Source organism: Choloepus didactylus, chromosome 4, assembly GCF_015220235.1.
Source record: "Choloepus didactylus isolate mChoDid1 chromosome 4, mChoDid1.pri, whole genome shotgun sequence".
Classification (NCBI taxonomy): domain Eukaryota; kingdom Metazoa; phylum Chordata; class Mammalia; order Pilosa; family Megalonychidae; genus Choloepus; species Choloepus didactylus.
Genome location: NC_051310.1, coordinates 33106955 through 33121630, shown reverse-complemented (window position 1 = coordinate 33121630; position 14676 = coordinate 33106955).

The window sequence follows — 14676 nt, the reverse complement described above, 5'->3', positions numbered from 1 at the left end:
CTTTTGTTATATTAAAGGAAGCATAATACAATGTTTCTGTTAATTATAGTCTCTAGTTTGCATTGATTGTATTTTCCCCCCAATCCCACCCTATTTTTAACACTTTGCAATGTTGATATTCATTTGTTCTACCCTCATGTAGAAACATATTTGTACCTTTTATTACAATCATTGAGCACCCTAGGTTTCACCGAGTTATTCAGTTCCAGTCTTTACCTTTCCTCTTTCCTTCCGGTGTCCCACATGCTCCTAACCTTCCCCTTTCAACCATAGTCACAGTCATCTTTGTTTAGTGTCTTACATTGCTGTGCTGCCATCACCCAAAATTGTGTTCCAAACCTCTCACTCCTGTCTTTTCCCTTCTGTCTGCAGTGCTCCCTTTAGTGTTTCCTGTAGACCAGGTATCTTGTTTGCAAATTCTGTCATTGTCTGTCAGAGAATATTTTAAGCTCTCCCTCATATTTGAAGGACAGTTTTGCCAGATATAGGATTCTTGGTTGGTGGTTTTCTCTTTCAGCATCTTAAATATATCACCCCACTTCCTTCATGCCATTCTGTTGAGGAATCTGCAAATTGTCTATTCAAGCTTCCTTTGTATGTGATGGATTGCTTTTCTCTTGCTGCTTTCAGGATTCTCTTTGTCTTTGACATTTGATAATCTGATTATTAAGTGTCTTGGCATAGGCCTATTCAGATCTATTCTGTTTGGGGTATGCTGCACTTCTTGGATCTGTAATTTTATGTCTTTCATAAGAGATGGGAAATTTTAATGATTATTTTCTCTCTTATTGCTTCTGCCCTTTTCCCTTCTCTTCTCCTTCTGGGACACCCATGACACGTACATTCCTGCATTTTGTTTTATTGTTCAATTTCTGGAGACTGCTTATATTTTTCCATTCTTTTCTCTATCTGTTCTTTTGTGTATAGGCTTTCAGGTGCATTGTTCTCCAGTTCCTGAGTGTTTTCTTCTGCCTCTTGAGGTCTGCTGTTGTATGTCTCCATTGTGTCTTTCATCTCTTGTGTTGTGCCTTTCATTTCCATAGATTCTGCCAGTTGTTTTTTTGAAGTTTCGATTTTTACCTCATGTACGCCCAGTGTTTTCATTATACACTTCATCTCTTTTGCCATATCTTCCCTAAACTTTTTGAATTGATTTAGCATTAGTTGTTTAAATTCCTGTATCTCAGCTGAAGTGTAAGTTTGTTCCTTTGACTGGGCCATAACTTCATTTTTCTTAGTGTAGGTTGTAGTTTTCTGTTGTCTAGGCATCTGGTTTCCTTGTTTATCCCAATCAGGTTTTCCCAGGCCAGAACAGGCTCGTGTCTTGGAAGGAGGCAATAGTATCTGGGTTCCCTGAGAGTGTCTTAGAAGATTGATACATCCTGTGAGTCCTCAAGTCACTGTGCTTTTCTGCCCAGCAGATGGCACCTGTCAGCCTGTAGCTCCAGACTGGTGTAAGGAGGCATGGCCCGTGGCTGTTTTCCCCCAGGCTCTGGGGTCTGGTTCTGAATGGAAGGCGGGTGTAGAGCTGGGCCCCACCTCTTTCCTCTTAGGGAAGATACACCCCCTGGGGAGATATCATTTGCATTTGAATAGTCTCTCTGACTCTGCTATCTCCATTCTTGTCTGGGTCAGAGTGCTGGGAACTGAAAATGGCTGAAGCTTTCTCCACTGAGCTGGAAAAGGGACAGAAAGCCCCCCTTCAGGGCCAGCCCATGACCATCCTCAGTTTCACCTGTCAGCCGGAGATAGCAACTGGTCCTTTGGGCTCCCCCTCCCTCCCAGAGAGGTCCTCCAGCTCTCCAAGGTCTGTCATCACCAAAAGCCTCTGTCTGCTTGTTGGGGATTCATAGCTTGTATTGAGCAGTCCACGTTTGTTAATTAAAACCTCAGTAGGAACTGAGCTTAGCTATATTTGCTTGCTTGGAGAGTGCTGCTCTCTATCAGCAAGGCTTTGCACTTTGGGCTGCCAGTGGGGGGAGGGGGCTCTCAGCTTGGATCCACAGTTTTCACTTACAGATTTTATGCTGCAATCTTGGGCATTCCTCCCAATTCAGGTTGGTGTATGATGAGTGGACAGTCACGTTTGTCCCCCCGCAGTTATTTCAGATTATTTACTCATTGTTCCTGGTTGTTTATTAGTTGTTCCAGGGGGAATAACTAGCTTCCATTCTCTCTATGCTGCCAGCTTCTTCCTGTATTCATTCTGATTTTTATTTCCTTCTATTTGCCTATCTGGATATTCAGATTTTCAATACTGAAAATTCCAGCCTTTTATTATATTTTTCATTATTATATTTACATAGTTTGTTTAAACTAGTTAAACAAAGAAATTGGTAAACATAAATAAACAGCCCATTTTATGCCACATCAGTACACAAAGCTGAGAGCAAATATAGCCTTAAGGGGCCATGCCCTCCGGGGGCTTTAAAGCATCCCCATTGGATGGCTTGGCATTGATGGAGCTGCTTTCTAGCCATTAGGTGACTTCCTGCTATAACCAACCATCAGTACAAAATGTATGGTTTTCAGAACAAAGTAGTTCTCTGGCTTACCAAAGTTCTTTGTCCTCCACATACAAAGATAACGCTACCAGCCCACAGTGGCTTATTTCTACAGGGATGGAGATGGTTTGCCCTGTTCCAACTGCACTTTCTCATCCAGTCTGACAAGCATTTGGACCAGGGGGACAGACTTTGATAACTGTTGAAACGCACAAACCAGCCCTTCCGGGGTTTCAGACACTGCACCAATGCATCATAAACTGGTGATCTTTGTGAAGATCCTCAAGACTTTCTGGGCTTGGTTTCAAAAAGTCAGCCTTTCAAATAGGGATTTTTAATTCATACATTCATTTATTTATTCATGCTTTTAGTAAACATTGACCAAGCATCTATTCTGTGTCAGGCACTGTTCTGGAAGCAGGAGGCACAGTGGGAAAAAAGACAGCTGCAGTCTCTATTCCCAGGTTGCTGGAAGGCAAGATACCAACCAAACAAAGGTGCAGAGGGTTTTGAAAGGGAGGAGCAATGGAGACCTTGAAAGTGAGTACATGGTGAGGGGACTGCACCCCGTAAAGGAGTCAAGGATCCCAGCCTCCCTGAAGAATGGGAGTTTAAACTGAGACATGAAAGGTAAGCAGGAGTTGGCTAAGCAAGGAGAGAAAGGGCAAGATCAGGAGAAAGAACGTACCAGGCAGAAGGATGTGCTAATGCCGGGGATCTAAGACTAGAGTCTTTCAGTTGATCAATCAATCAATTGAAGATATCTAAGAAGATGGGAGAATGTGTCAGAGCAACCAGAATGTGAAGGGCCATGCAAATCCAGTTAAGGATCTGGGACTGTATCCTTACTCCAATGAGAGGTTATCAGAGGGAACTTAAATTGAGAATGGATTACCTGAAATTCCAGGTCTCTGCTGATGGCTGCCGTGTAACCTAAACCCCACAGTGAGATTATTCCCACTTGTTATAGACAACTGAAAGGAAGCTAAAACATGCACTGGGGCTTTCCCACCCACTACATCGGGTAGGGCCCAGCCTTCAGACACAGACAAACCAGTAAAACACAAAATAAAATGGAATGGGGGTGGTGGCAGGAGAAAACCAGAGTCCTAAGTACTACAGATTTATAAGAAGTCTTGATTCTTCTGCTGTACATTTTCCAGCTTTCTTCTTCTTTGACATTGTCTTTAAGCTTCATGACCCTTTGAATTTCCATATGAATTTTAGGATCAGTTTGTCAATTTCCACAAAATAAAATCTTCTGGTATTTTGATTGTAATTGCATTGACTCTAAAGATCAGTGTGCAGAGAACTGACATTTTTACAGTATTGAGTCTTCCAACCCATGCAAGTTGTTTAACCTTCAATTTACTCAGCCTGGTATTACTTTCTTTCAATAACAATATGTTGTTTTCAATGGAGAGGTCTTGCACGTCTTTCGCTACACTTATTCCTAGATATTTGATGTGTTTAGACTTTTGTAACAGGCAAACATTAAAGATATTAATTAAACAAGATAATGTCTGGGGGAAGTCTTTTGCCAAGTCTGAGACTTCACACAAATTTGAGATATTCTTTCTCACCAACACCCTGGAACACATCATTTTGGAAAACCAGCCTCCACACCCATCAGGCATCTTTCCCAGGAGCTATTGATTAACCAACATGCTGAGGCTGTTCAGCCACAACTGCCCAAAAAGTGACATCAGAGGCTAAGAAGAGAGTCAATGGACTGGAATAAACTCTAAGGAAAAAAAAAAAATGAGTTCTCATTCTGAGACTGAATTTTTACGCAACAGCCACTAAATGGCCTCAGGAGGGGGAAATCTCAAAAGGCACGGCACTCAATCCAAATCCAGGGACACGCAACGCGATATGGGCTCTCGTTCAATCAAGGAGCTCCTGAAACTCTTGCTGAAGATTCTCCCATGACCCAAGTAGGGCCGCACCCCCACCTGCCCTCAGTGGGACAGAGGCTCCCCTCAGCCTTCCTGCCTTCCCGCCATAGTCACCAGCCCTTCCCAGCTGCAGAACAGGCTAAGGCAGGCAAGACTCTGGCTTCTCCCTGGGAACAGCCCCCGGGAGCATCAGGAGCTCACTTGCAGCTGCCTCTGAGTCCGAACTAGTGACTCCCACCCCTTCTCTGAGCCCCGACTCCTGGGCACCCTCCTCCGCCTGCCGACCCCGGCCTGACCGTGGACGCAGCAGGGTGGTCATCTCCGTCTGCCTGCCAGTTGTCTGGGGCAAAGAACAGCCGAGAATGAAGTCCTCTGGCATAAAGATTCCCTATAAAACTCAAAGAGGAAAAAGATTTTGCTGTTATTTACTCTCACATCATGCAATTCCAGCCTCTAGGATTCCTCCCCAATCCAGGTAGCAATAACCATTCTTCATCTAATCAACAAACATTTATTGAGCACCTGCCACATGCAGGCACCATTTTAAGCACCAGAGATACAACAATCAACAGCACAACAAAGTCCCTGCCTCCTTGTAGCTTCCTTCAAGGAGTCGGGGTGGAGAGGCAGGGGAAAGGAGAGAGGCAGGGAACAGGGCTACCCATTGCAAATCAAAAGGATTTTAGAAGCCCAATGTCTTAGTTTGGGTTTCCCCCAAAAACTGACCCTAAGACAAGGGTTTGACGGTAAGTTGCTTGTTTAGGAAGTGATCCCAGGAAGCAGAAGTGAGCAAGTAGGGAAGTGATGGGGGAGGAGAAAGCCAGTAGTTTGTTAATGAGAGGGTCCTGCTGTGGGCAACTGGGGCTCCCACTGGGAGGCAAGGAAGCTCAGTGTTTATTCACCAACTGCCATCCCTCACTGGCCAAGGGTCAATCCTTGAGTCTTAACTGCCTGGCAGAGAGAAGCAGGAAGGCATCAGCATATGCTGGTATTTCTGTAGGTAACTTGGGGTTGACTAAAGAGAGATGGGTGGTGCTCACAGCATCAGTCAGCTTGTTTCAACACTAGCAGAGTTTCAGTCATATAGTAGGTGCTCAGTAAATATGTGTTGAGTATTGGATGTTTTATAATCTGGAGATGTCTTTAAAGCTACTCCAGAGTCAGCAGGAGAAAGGGCCCTGAACTTGGACTTGGGAATAGGAGGTTCAAAGCACACAAAGCACTGCAACCTTGGGCAAGTCACTCCCCTCTAGGTCATGAAAGAGAGACGATTACACCTGCCTTGCCTGCCTCATTGGATTGAGGAGCCAATGAGAGAAATGTCAAGAAAGTGCTTTGAAAAACTGAAACATGCTAGAACAGTTTTTAACTTGTGGAAGGAGCACAGAATATGGAATGAGACCTGGAAAAGTAAATCCTCAGCCGAGAACATTCTCTGAGTCTGTTTCCTCACTTATAAAACAGGCACAATGATAATCCAGTCACCCACACAGGTGTCAAGGTGCTGTCCTGAGGCTCGACAGGCAAGAGAGAGGCTGCAGTGTGCTCTGTTCCCTTCTGGAATCCCACAGAAATGACAACAAAGGCAAGTGGATTTTTAAAGCAGGCCACCATAAATCCATGATGACAAAACAACAGGAGAGGAAAGAAAAGCTATGGAATTATGCAAGCAGGAAAGTGGATGGACAATTAGCAAATGGCTTAGCTGGTACGGGAAAGCTAAACACTAACACAGCGATGGGGAGAGTCAAGAAACAATGTGATTTGTGTTGCAGAACCTCCAGATGTTAGTGACACCAGATACCTCTGGAAGTTAGGGTGAAGATGGGGCAAAAACAGGAAGATTGGCTGAAAAGTCTGCTTAAGAAGCAGTTAGTACCCAAATCCACTCCAGGACCCTGGCAGAAACTGTTGGGCTGGGCCCCAGTAATCCGTGTTTTTACAAGCCCTTCAAATGATCTAGAGGCTCTCCAGAGACTATCTGATTCTCTAGAGGTGTACACCTCAGCTCATCTTTCTGTAGACTAGGCTATTTTACAGCTCTGTAAGGATAGAAGTTTAGCTGCAGGAAAACAGATAGCACTGCAGATTATTTTTGTCCATAGACATGCAAATGAATTTTGTCCAGTAGAGATACATCAATTTCTACAAGAAATAACTTCATACCACTTTATTGCTTATAGGATGTTAACTAGTTTTACGTCTATTAGCAAAATTCATTTCCTATTCCCAATTACATATATGTATCTTCATATTTTCCCTTTAACTGGTTTTAACGCTCTGGTTTCATCATAAATTAGAGAGTTAAATAAATAAATAAAATCTTTAGCACATGTTCATTTCAGATTTGTACGAGAGTTTTATAATTTTACCTTTTGAAATTATGCTTTTAGCACCATGATTCCCCAGCAGTAGCAGCATCACCTGGGAATTTGCTAGAAATGAAGGTTCTCGGGCCTCACTCACACCTACCCAATCAGAAACTCTGGGGGTGGGGCCCAGTCCTGCAGAGCCCTCCAGGTTCTTCTGACTCAAGTTTGAGAAGCACTGCTTTAGCACAGCCCTCAAACACTACCTAGGTGCTGCTTTACTCCTAACTCAGTTGAAACCTCTGAACCTGACCATCTGTGTTATCTGCAGCACAGCTTGCCTATGCTGGATAACAACAGGCCAGGCCACCCTGCCCTCCCCTCTCTCTCGTCTCCAGGCACCATCTCAGTTGTCCCATCACTCACTCCCTGCCTCTAACTGCAGCGCCAAGGGACTGAACAAGGGTTCTTTATGTGCCAGACAGAACATGAATGTCAAGACTTCCTTGAGGAGGTTCATCTAGGGCCCGTTTGCACCTGGCTTTGTGTGAGAGATAAACCCCACGAGCTTAAGATGTAATGGTCCCAAAGGGGCCATGACCCCAGAGAGAAGGGATGAGGGTAGAGAAAAAAAAAAGATCTCAGAACCCAGACCCAAATACTGTGTTTACTTAATTCTCTGCCCCCAGCAATAATGGAGTGTTATTTCACTGCAGGCAGATACAAGATAACAAGCCCATTGTGCCATGGTTTGGAGCACATATGCCTCCCATTTGTCTTGCAGCCCAGCTTGGCACCCTGCCCTGCTCATAGGAAGCCTTCCCTGATGGCTGAACACTGGTGTGTGGGTTTGAATGTATTACGTCCCCCAAAACGCCATTATCTTTGGTGCAATCTTGTGTGGGCAGACATATTAGTGTTGATTAGATTGTAATTCTTTGAGTGTTTCCATGGAGATGTGACCCACCCAACTGTAGGTGATAACTGATTAGATAATTTCCATGGAGGTGTGGCCCCTCCCATTCAGCGTGGGCCTTGATTAGTTTACTAGAGCACTATATAAGCTCAGACAGAAGGAGTGAGCTTGCTACAGCCAAGAGGGACACTCTGAAGAATGCACAGAAAACTGAGAGTAGCTGCAGATGAGAGACAGTTTGAAGATGGCCATTGAAAGCAGCTCTTGCTCCGGAGAAGCTAAGAGAGGACAAACGCCCCAAGAGCAACTAAGAGTGACATTTTTGAGGAGCTGAAGCCCAGGGAGGAACATCCTGGGAGAAAGCCATTTTGAAACCAGAACTCTGGAGCAGATGCCAGCCACGTGCCTTCCCAGCTAACAGAGGTTTTCCGGACACTTGGCCATCCTTCAGTGAAGGTACCCCCTTACCTTGGACACTTTATGGACTTAAGACTGTAACTTTATAACCAAATAAACTCCTTTTAAAAAAGCCGATCCATTTCTGGTATTTTGCTTAACGGCAACATTAGCAAACTGGAACAACCGGCAAGCCCGATAATCACCTTCACCAAGCAGAAGATCCACAGGAAACACTGCCTTCCCTTCCTCTGCACAACTGATGCAGTGGGAAGGGCATTCTAGTCCCCACCCCACCCCCAACCAGCTGGGACCAGCTGTTGCCCATGGTTCTCCTGTGAACTCACCCCAGGGGTTCATAGAGCACAGTGGGCAGCACAATGGGGGAAGGATCCTGTTGGGAAGCAGTAGAGCACAAGAGGTTAAGAGAGAAGGCTCAGCAAGATCTGGGGTTCAAATCCTACCTCCTCCCCCCCTCTTGCCCAGTTAGCAGAGATGTGAACTTGGGCATGTTGCTTTCTCACCCCTAGCCCATTTCCTCCAGTAGAATGGGGATGATAATTGCATCTTTGTCCAGGGGTACCGTGAGGATTAAACGGGAGGACGATTGTAAAGCCCTTAATACAGTGTTATTCTGAAATAATACTGGGCAAATGTTGTACTTGGTAGTGGTGGTTGTTGATGATGATGAATAGAGTCTCCAAAAGCTCATCAGAAGGGACACAGGAGCAGAAAGATGGAAATAGCATTAGCTGCAAGCTGAAGTAACAGAGCCAGGCCAGGAGCGGGTTACAGAGGAAACTCGCAATTGGTCAGAAGCCCACAAGCCTGCACAGCATCCCAGTGGCAACTTTATCTGCTATTAATTGCTTTATATGCAGATAAAGCAAGATAACAAGCAGTGAGAAGATCAAAGTGTAAAATCTAAGTGGAAGCTCTTTGGCAAAAAGGAAAACACTGAGCAAATAAATTTTCTCTTCTTTCCTCAATTGCCAACATCCTTGTCTTGTAGGTCCAGCTTGAAAATCACCTCTTACCTAAAACCGGTGGTTCTCAACTGAAAGTAATTGCCAACATCTGGGGGGTGGAGGTGAGTTTACCGGCATCTCATGGTTAGAGGCCAGAACTGCTGCTAAAATCCTATAGTGCATAGGACAGTCCCCCTACAACGAATTATAACAGCCAAATGCAATAGTGTCTAAAACCAACACAAATGCCTGGATTAGGACAAATGTCCCCTCCCTGTGCTCCTCAACACCTTGTTTCAGCCTGTGTTGTAGCACTGGCCTGACTGCCATGTATGTAGTTAGCTGGTGGCCTCCTGGCACAGCAGAAAGCAGGCAGACTTGAATCCTGCTCAGCCACTCACTGGCTATGACCTAGAAACCATATTTCACCTCTCTGAAACCATTTCCTCACCTGAAAAAGGGGAAATTAGAGTCCTCACCCTGCAGGGTTATGGTAAGGATATTACATAAAACACCATTTGTAAACACCTGGTACAGGTTAAATGCTCAATAAATCTTTTGGTTTGCTTAATCTGCCAGAATGCAATATACCAGAAATGGGTTGGCTTTTAACAATGGGGATTTATTAAGCCTCAAGTTACAATTCTAAGGCCATGAAAATGTCCAAATTAAGGCATCAACAAGAGGATACCTTCTCTGAAGAAAGGCTGCCGGCATCCAGAGTCCCTCTGTCACATGGAAAGGCACATGGCAATGTCTGCTGGCCCTTCTCTCCTGGGCCCTGGTTTCAAAATGGCTCTACCAGTTTCTGTGGGTCCTCCTTGCTTCTCCTGGGGCATTTTCCTTCTAAGCTCTGCGTGTGTGTGTGTGTGTGTGTGTGTGTGTGTGTGTGTGTGTGTGTGTTCTCTTAAAGGACTCCAGTAAAGGATTAAGACCCACCTTAAACTGAATGGGAAACATCTCTATGGAAACAACCTAATCAAAAGCTCCCACCCACAACAGGTCTGCACCCACAAGAATGGATTAAAGAACATGGCACTTTCTGAGGTACATAACACTTTCAAACCAGCACAATAAGTAATCACGGGAACATGTCTTATTAGATACAATCCCAGAAGGCCATATTAATGTCTTGCTTATCTTTGCATTTTTTGTGGTTCTTTTGGCTATGCCATGCACACAATGGACACTCAAAAATTGTTGTTGAACCAAAGTGAAGTATTCCCCAGAGGCCAACCTCAATAAACAAACCAAGTCCACCTCATTGAGCTATAGTCCTGCAACATGTGTGCTTGTGATCTAGTCTTCAGGACACATCAGCATCTCAGAACAGCCCCTCTTTCTTCCTAAAACCAAGTCTCAGGCCCTCCTGGTGAGCAGGGATGCCAGGCTTTGTTCTCCGATTCTTTTTTAAGACAGCCAAAGCCTTGGGAGTAACTGCTGCAGCCTGACCATTCCTGGATGATCAAGTCGATAGTCTGCCACTGGCCAAACACCTGCTACTATATATGGAGAAAAAAGATCAAAGGAAACACTGGGTCCCTAACAGCAGGACAGAGTATGATTTGCCTGGAAAATGAGAGCGGCTATCACCCAACACTCCAACGACTGAACAGAACAATCCTGAACAATTCCATGATACACACAGCTCTGCCATCCCCAAAACAATTATGGAAAACCATCGCTACCTCTTGCCACTGCAAAGCTTTATAAGGGCTCATCTACTCCAACTTCTCCCCTGCTAGAGAACTCATCAGGAAAGGCATCCTGGGCCAGAGACAGGAGGCCTGCGTTCAAGTGTGGTCCCTGTCACTAACTGCCTCTGTAATTGTAAGCAAGTCCAGCCACCTCTCTGAGCCTCAGTTTCCCATCTGTGGAATGAGAGCTGGAACAAGAAGATCCCTGAGTCCTTCCAGCTTGGATATTCAATACTCTTTCTATGGCCAGTCTCAGCTTTTCTCCCACTTAGACCTGCTTAATGCCATGCAGACAAGCCCTGAACCCTTCCCAGGCCAGCCCCTGCTGCTTCCCAAGGCCTGGATCTCCTATTATTGTACAAGGTAGCCCCAGGGAATGGCAGGAGTGAGATCTCTGCCGATTACTTCACAGGTTGGGGTTCTTTGGAGAACAAAAAGAGCCGCGTTCTGGCCCCACTCCACCCCTACCCCCCACCTCCAGGTCAGGCCAGGCTGCACAGGAAGTATCAGACAGGGCTCGGATTGCAAAGATACAGGACTACACAGATGCTTTGCCAACTCATAGGAATCCAGGCCAAGAACAGAAAATGCTTATACCAAGCAGGCACCATAATTGTGGGTGTCTAAAAGCTAACTACTCCAGGTACAACATTGCTTTTTGCTATTTCATCTAAATCCCTTAGTAGAAAGAGTCCAGGCTCAACCAGCAACTAAAAAAGAAAGAACTCCATTCCAAATCCCCTCATCTGTCTTATCCCTAAATCTCCCTGCCCTCCATGCCCCCCGTATTCTCACAGAGTGTAGGTAATCCTTGCCCATATCACATCAGCTATGGGGCTTCTGCTGTCACACAAAACTAGGATCGCTTCTCAGCTGCGTGAAGCTTTCTTTCCTGTGCAGATCCGGAGCAGAACACTACTGTCTGCCCACTGCCCCATACCGTCAGCTGCGGGGTAACCACAGGGGGACGTTGGGGAAAGCACATGAACTCTGGAGTCAGAATCCTAGCTGGAACAACTTGGACAAGTTATAATCCTTAACCTCCTTAAATCTCAGTTTCCTCATCCATAAGCTGCTGTAGCAATAGCTACCTTGCAAGATAAAATGAAACAGTGCATGATCACTAGATGCTCAATAATGGTAGCTATTTTTATAGGGATTTTGTCATCTTGGCTAAATGATGCAGTTCTGGGCATGAAACACACAGTTTGAGAAATAATCTACCTACAATGGACCCCAAACTGAAAGCTCTTTTGGCACTGTATTCGAAATGAATTGGATTCCATTTGGATTAAGGAAGAGTAGGCTTCTTCCTCCTCTAAGAATTTTGCATTCCATTCAGACAGAGAACAGATCCACAGGGAACTCTCATTTTTGTCCTAAGAACCCTGGAGTGGAAGTCAGACCCCTGCTGGTTCAGGTTTTCAGGTTATCTGCAACAAATCCTTCACTGGTCTAACTAAATTTTAGTGGTTCCCAAGGCCGGCTGCACATTAGCATCAGCTGGGGAGTTTTTCCAAACTATTAGTGCCCAAGCCCCACCCCAAACCAATTACATCAGATTCTCTGCTGGGAGAGGCTCAGTGACCCCTGGGTGAATCTAATGTGAGATCCACTGGTCCAGAAGATCTCCAAGATCCCTCTAGGTATCCCTGGAGCCTGCAACCATCCGTGGTTCAGAGTAAACACTTAGTATATGTTTGTCCAATAAACAAACATATTTTTGAATGATGAAATGATTGAATGATGAAATGAGGATTCTAATTCACTTTCTTCTTTGCTATTTCCAAAGCCATAATTTGAGAAGTTGAAGAAAAAAAGAAAAGGAGTCAAATTCCAAATAAGAATCAGAGTAAGGCTGTTCAATAGAAATGTCTACAATGCTGGACATGTTCTAGAATCTGTACTGTTCAGTAGAGTAGCCATGAGCACACATGGCCATTGATTACAAGGAATGTAGTTAGTATGACTAACAGAATTTTTAATTTTATTGAATGTTAATTAAATTTAAATAGCCATATGTGACTTGTGACTACTCTATTGGAGAGTGCAGATGTAGAATGTCTACCTTTCATAAGCACATCTATACTGGTGCACTTCTATGCCCCTCCCTGTTCTTTAGTGTAGCCTCCTGCCCCCTGCTTCCTGCAGTCTTGGATGGAGCTGCTAATGCAGGTGCCCCGTCCTTCTCTAGCCAAGGTGGGTTCAGGCCCAAAGCTAAGTCAACCAGACTCTCCTCTCTAGAAATGTGACTTGAGCTTCAGTGACTCAAGGATAGGTAATGAGTCTGAGCAGATTAATCCAAATGGTTGATACTAGTATTAATTTCCAGGACATTAGGTCAGTGACACATGATGTGAGCTACGCACCATGATCATCATCATCCTTGTCATCATCCAAGTCACTTGTAACTAGCAGCTCTGATGTACCCACTTCTGTACTGGGTACTTAAGCTGCCTAACTTCTCTGTGCATCATTTCTTCATCTGCAAAATGGGAAGTAAACTCAGCCTAACTTCTTCCAGAGTTTTTGTGAAGACAGCAAAAGAGATAATGGCCATAAAATCTTTGAGTCAAATAAGGAGTTACCAAAGTATCTGTTAGAGGTATTATTACCTGGGTATAGGTATGCAGAAGTCATGGAAGGGTTTAATGAAGAATTCAGCACATGGCCCATCTCACCAGCTGGGTGACACCAGGCAAGACACTTGTTCTCTCTGGGCTTTTGGCTGAAACAAGTTGAGTTAGACACACCCCTTTCTGGCTTCAACATTTTATAATATATCTGTGTGCCCCCACCAACACCTGTCCCCTTCCACCTCTGGGCACAAGTCCCAGAAAATTCTCTAGCCTAGGCCATGCGAGCCTTGTAGCCAACTCATTCTTCTTTCCCCCAACATTGGGTCAACTCCCCAGGTCCCCTCCTGACTGGGAAGTGACCCAGGGTATGCACTCCCATAGTTTCCTGTACTAACCCTATGATAGAGCACTTTATTGAAATAATATTTACTTCTCCCCTTCTAATGGACCTATTAGGGCAAGGAGCACATCTCTTGTTCATTCCTGTATCCCTAGCGCCTAGTACCAAGCCAGACACATAGAAGGTGCTCAATAAATATTTACTATTTGAATGTTTGAATGAATACCCCAACTCTATTTTATTATTTGTCACTTTAGAAACTCATGTTATTAGTTATATAATGCTGGATAACACATGACCCCAAAACCTACTGGCTTAAAACAATGATCCTTTAGTATCTCTCAATTTTTGTGGGAGAGAAATTCCAACAGGGCACAGTGGAGCTGGTGTGTCTCTGCCCCACGATATCTGGAAGACTCAAAGGCTGGATGCCAGAATCATCGGAGGGCTTGTTCACCATGTATCTGGCGATTGACGTTGGCCATCGGCTGAGAGCCTAACTGGAGAAGTCAGGCAGAACACCCTCCTGTGGCCTGTCCATGTAGCCTGGGCTTCCTCAGAACATGGGGGTTGGGTTCCCAGGGTGAGCTTCCAGGGGGGAGAGAGAGAGAGAGACAGAGAGAGAAAGAACGCCAGGTGGAAGCTGTCTCCTTTTTATGACCAAGCCTCACAAGTCGCATAGCGTAACTTCCACCACATTCTATTCAATAGAATTGAGTCACTAAGTCCAGTCCCTACTCAAGGTGCAGGGAATTGGACTCACCTTTGAAAGGAGGAGTGGTAAAGAACTTGCAAACATATTTTAAAACCACCACCACCACTTGGCTAACACAAGAGGCAAAGTGCAGGGTGAAAAGTAAGCATCTGAAGAAGTTAGACTCCAGTTCAAAATCCAGCTCTGCCACTGATTAGTTGTGTGAGCTTGAGGAAATTACTCTTTGAGACTCCATTTCCCCACTTACACAATGAGGAAGTTGTAGTTGTTAATCCCTGGTGGATTTTATATGCTTGGAGTCCTCTTGTCCTGGTGAGCTTAAGAGGACTACTGCTTAACTCAATTTCTTGGGGT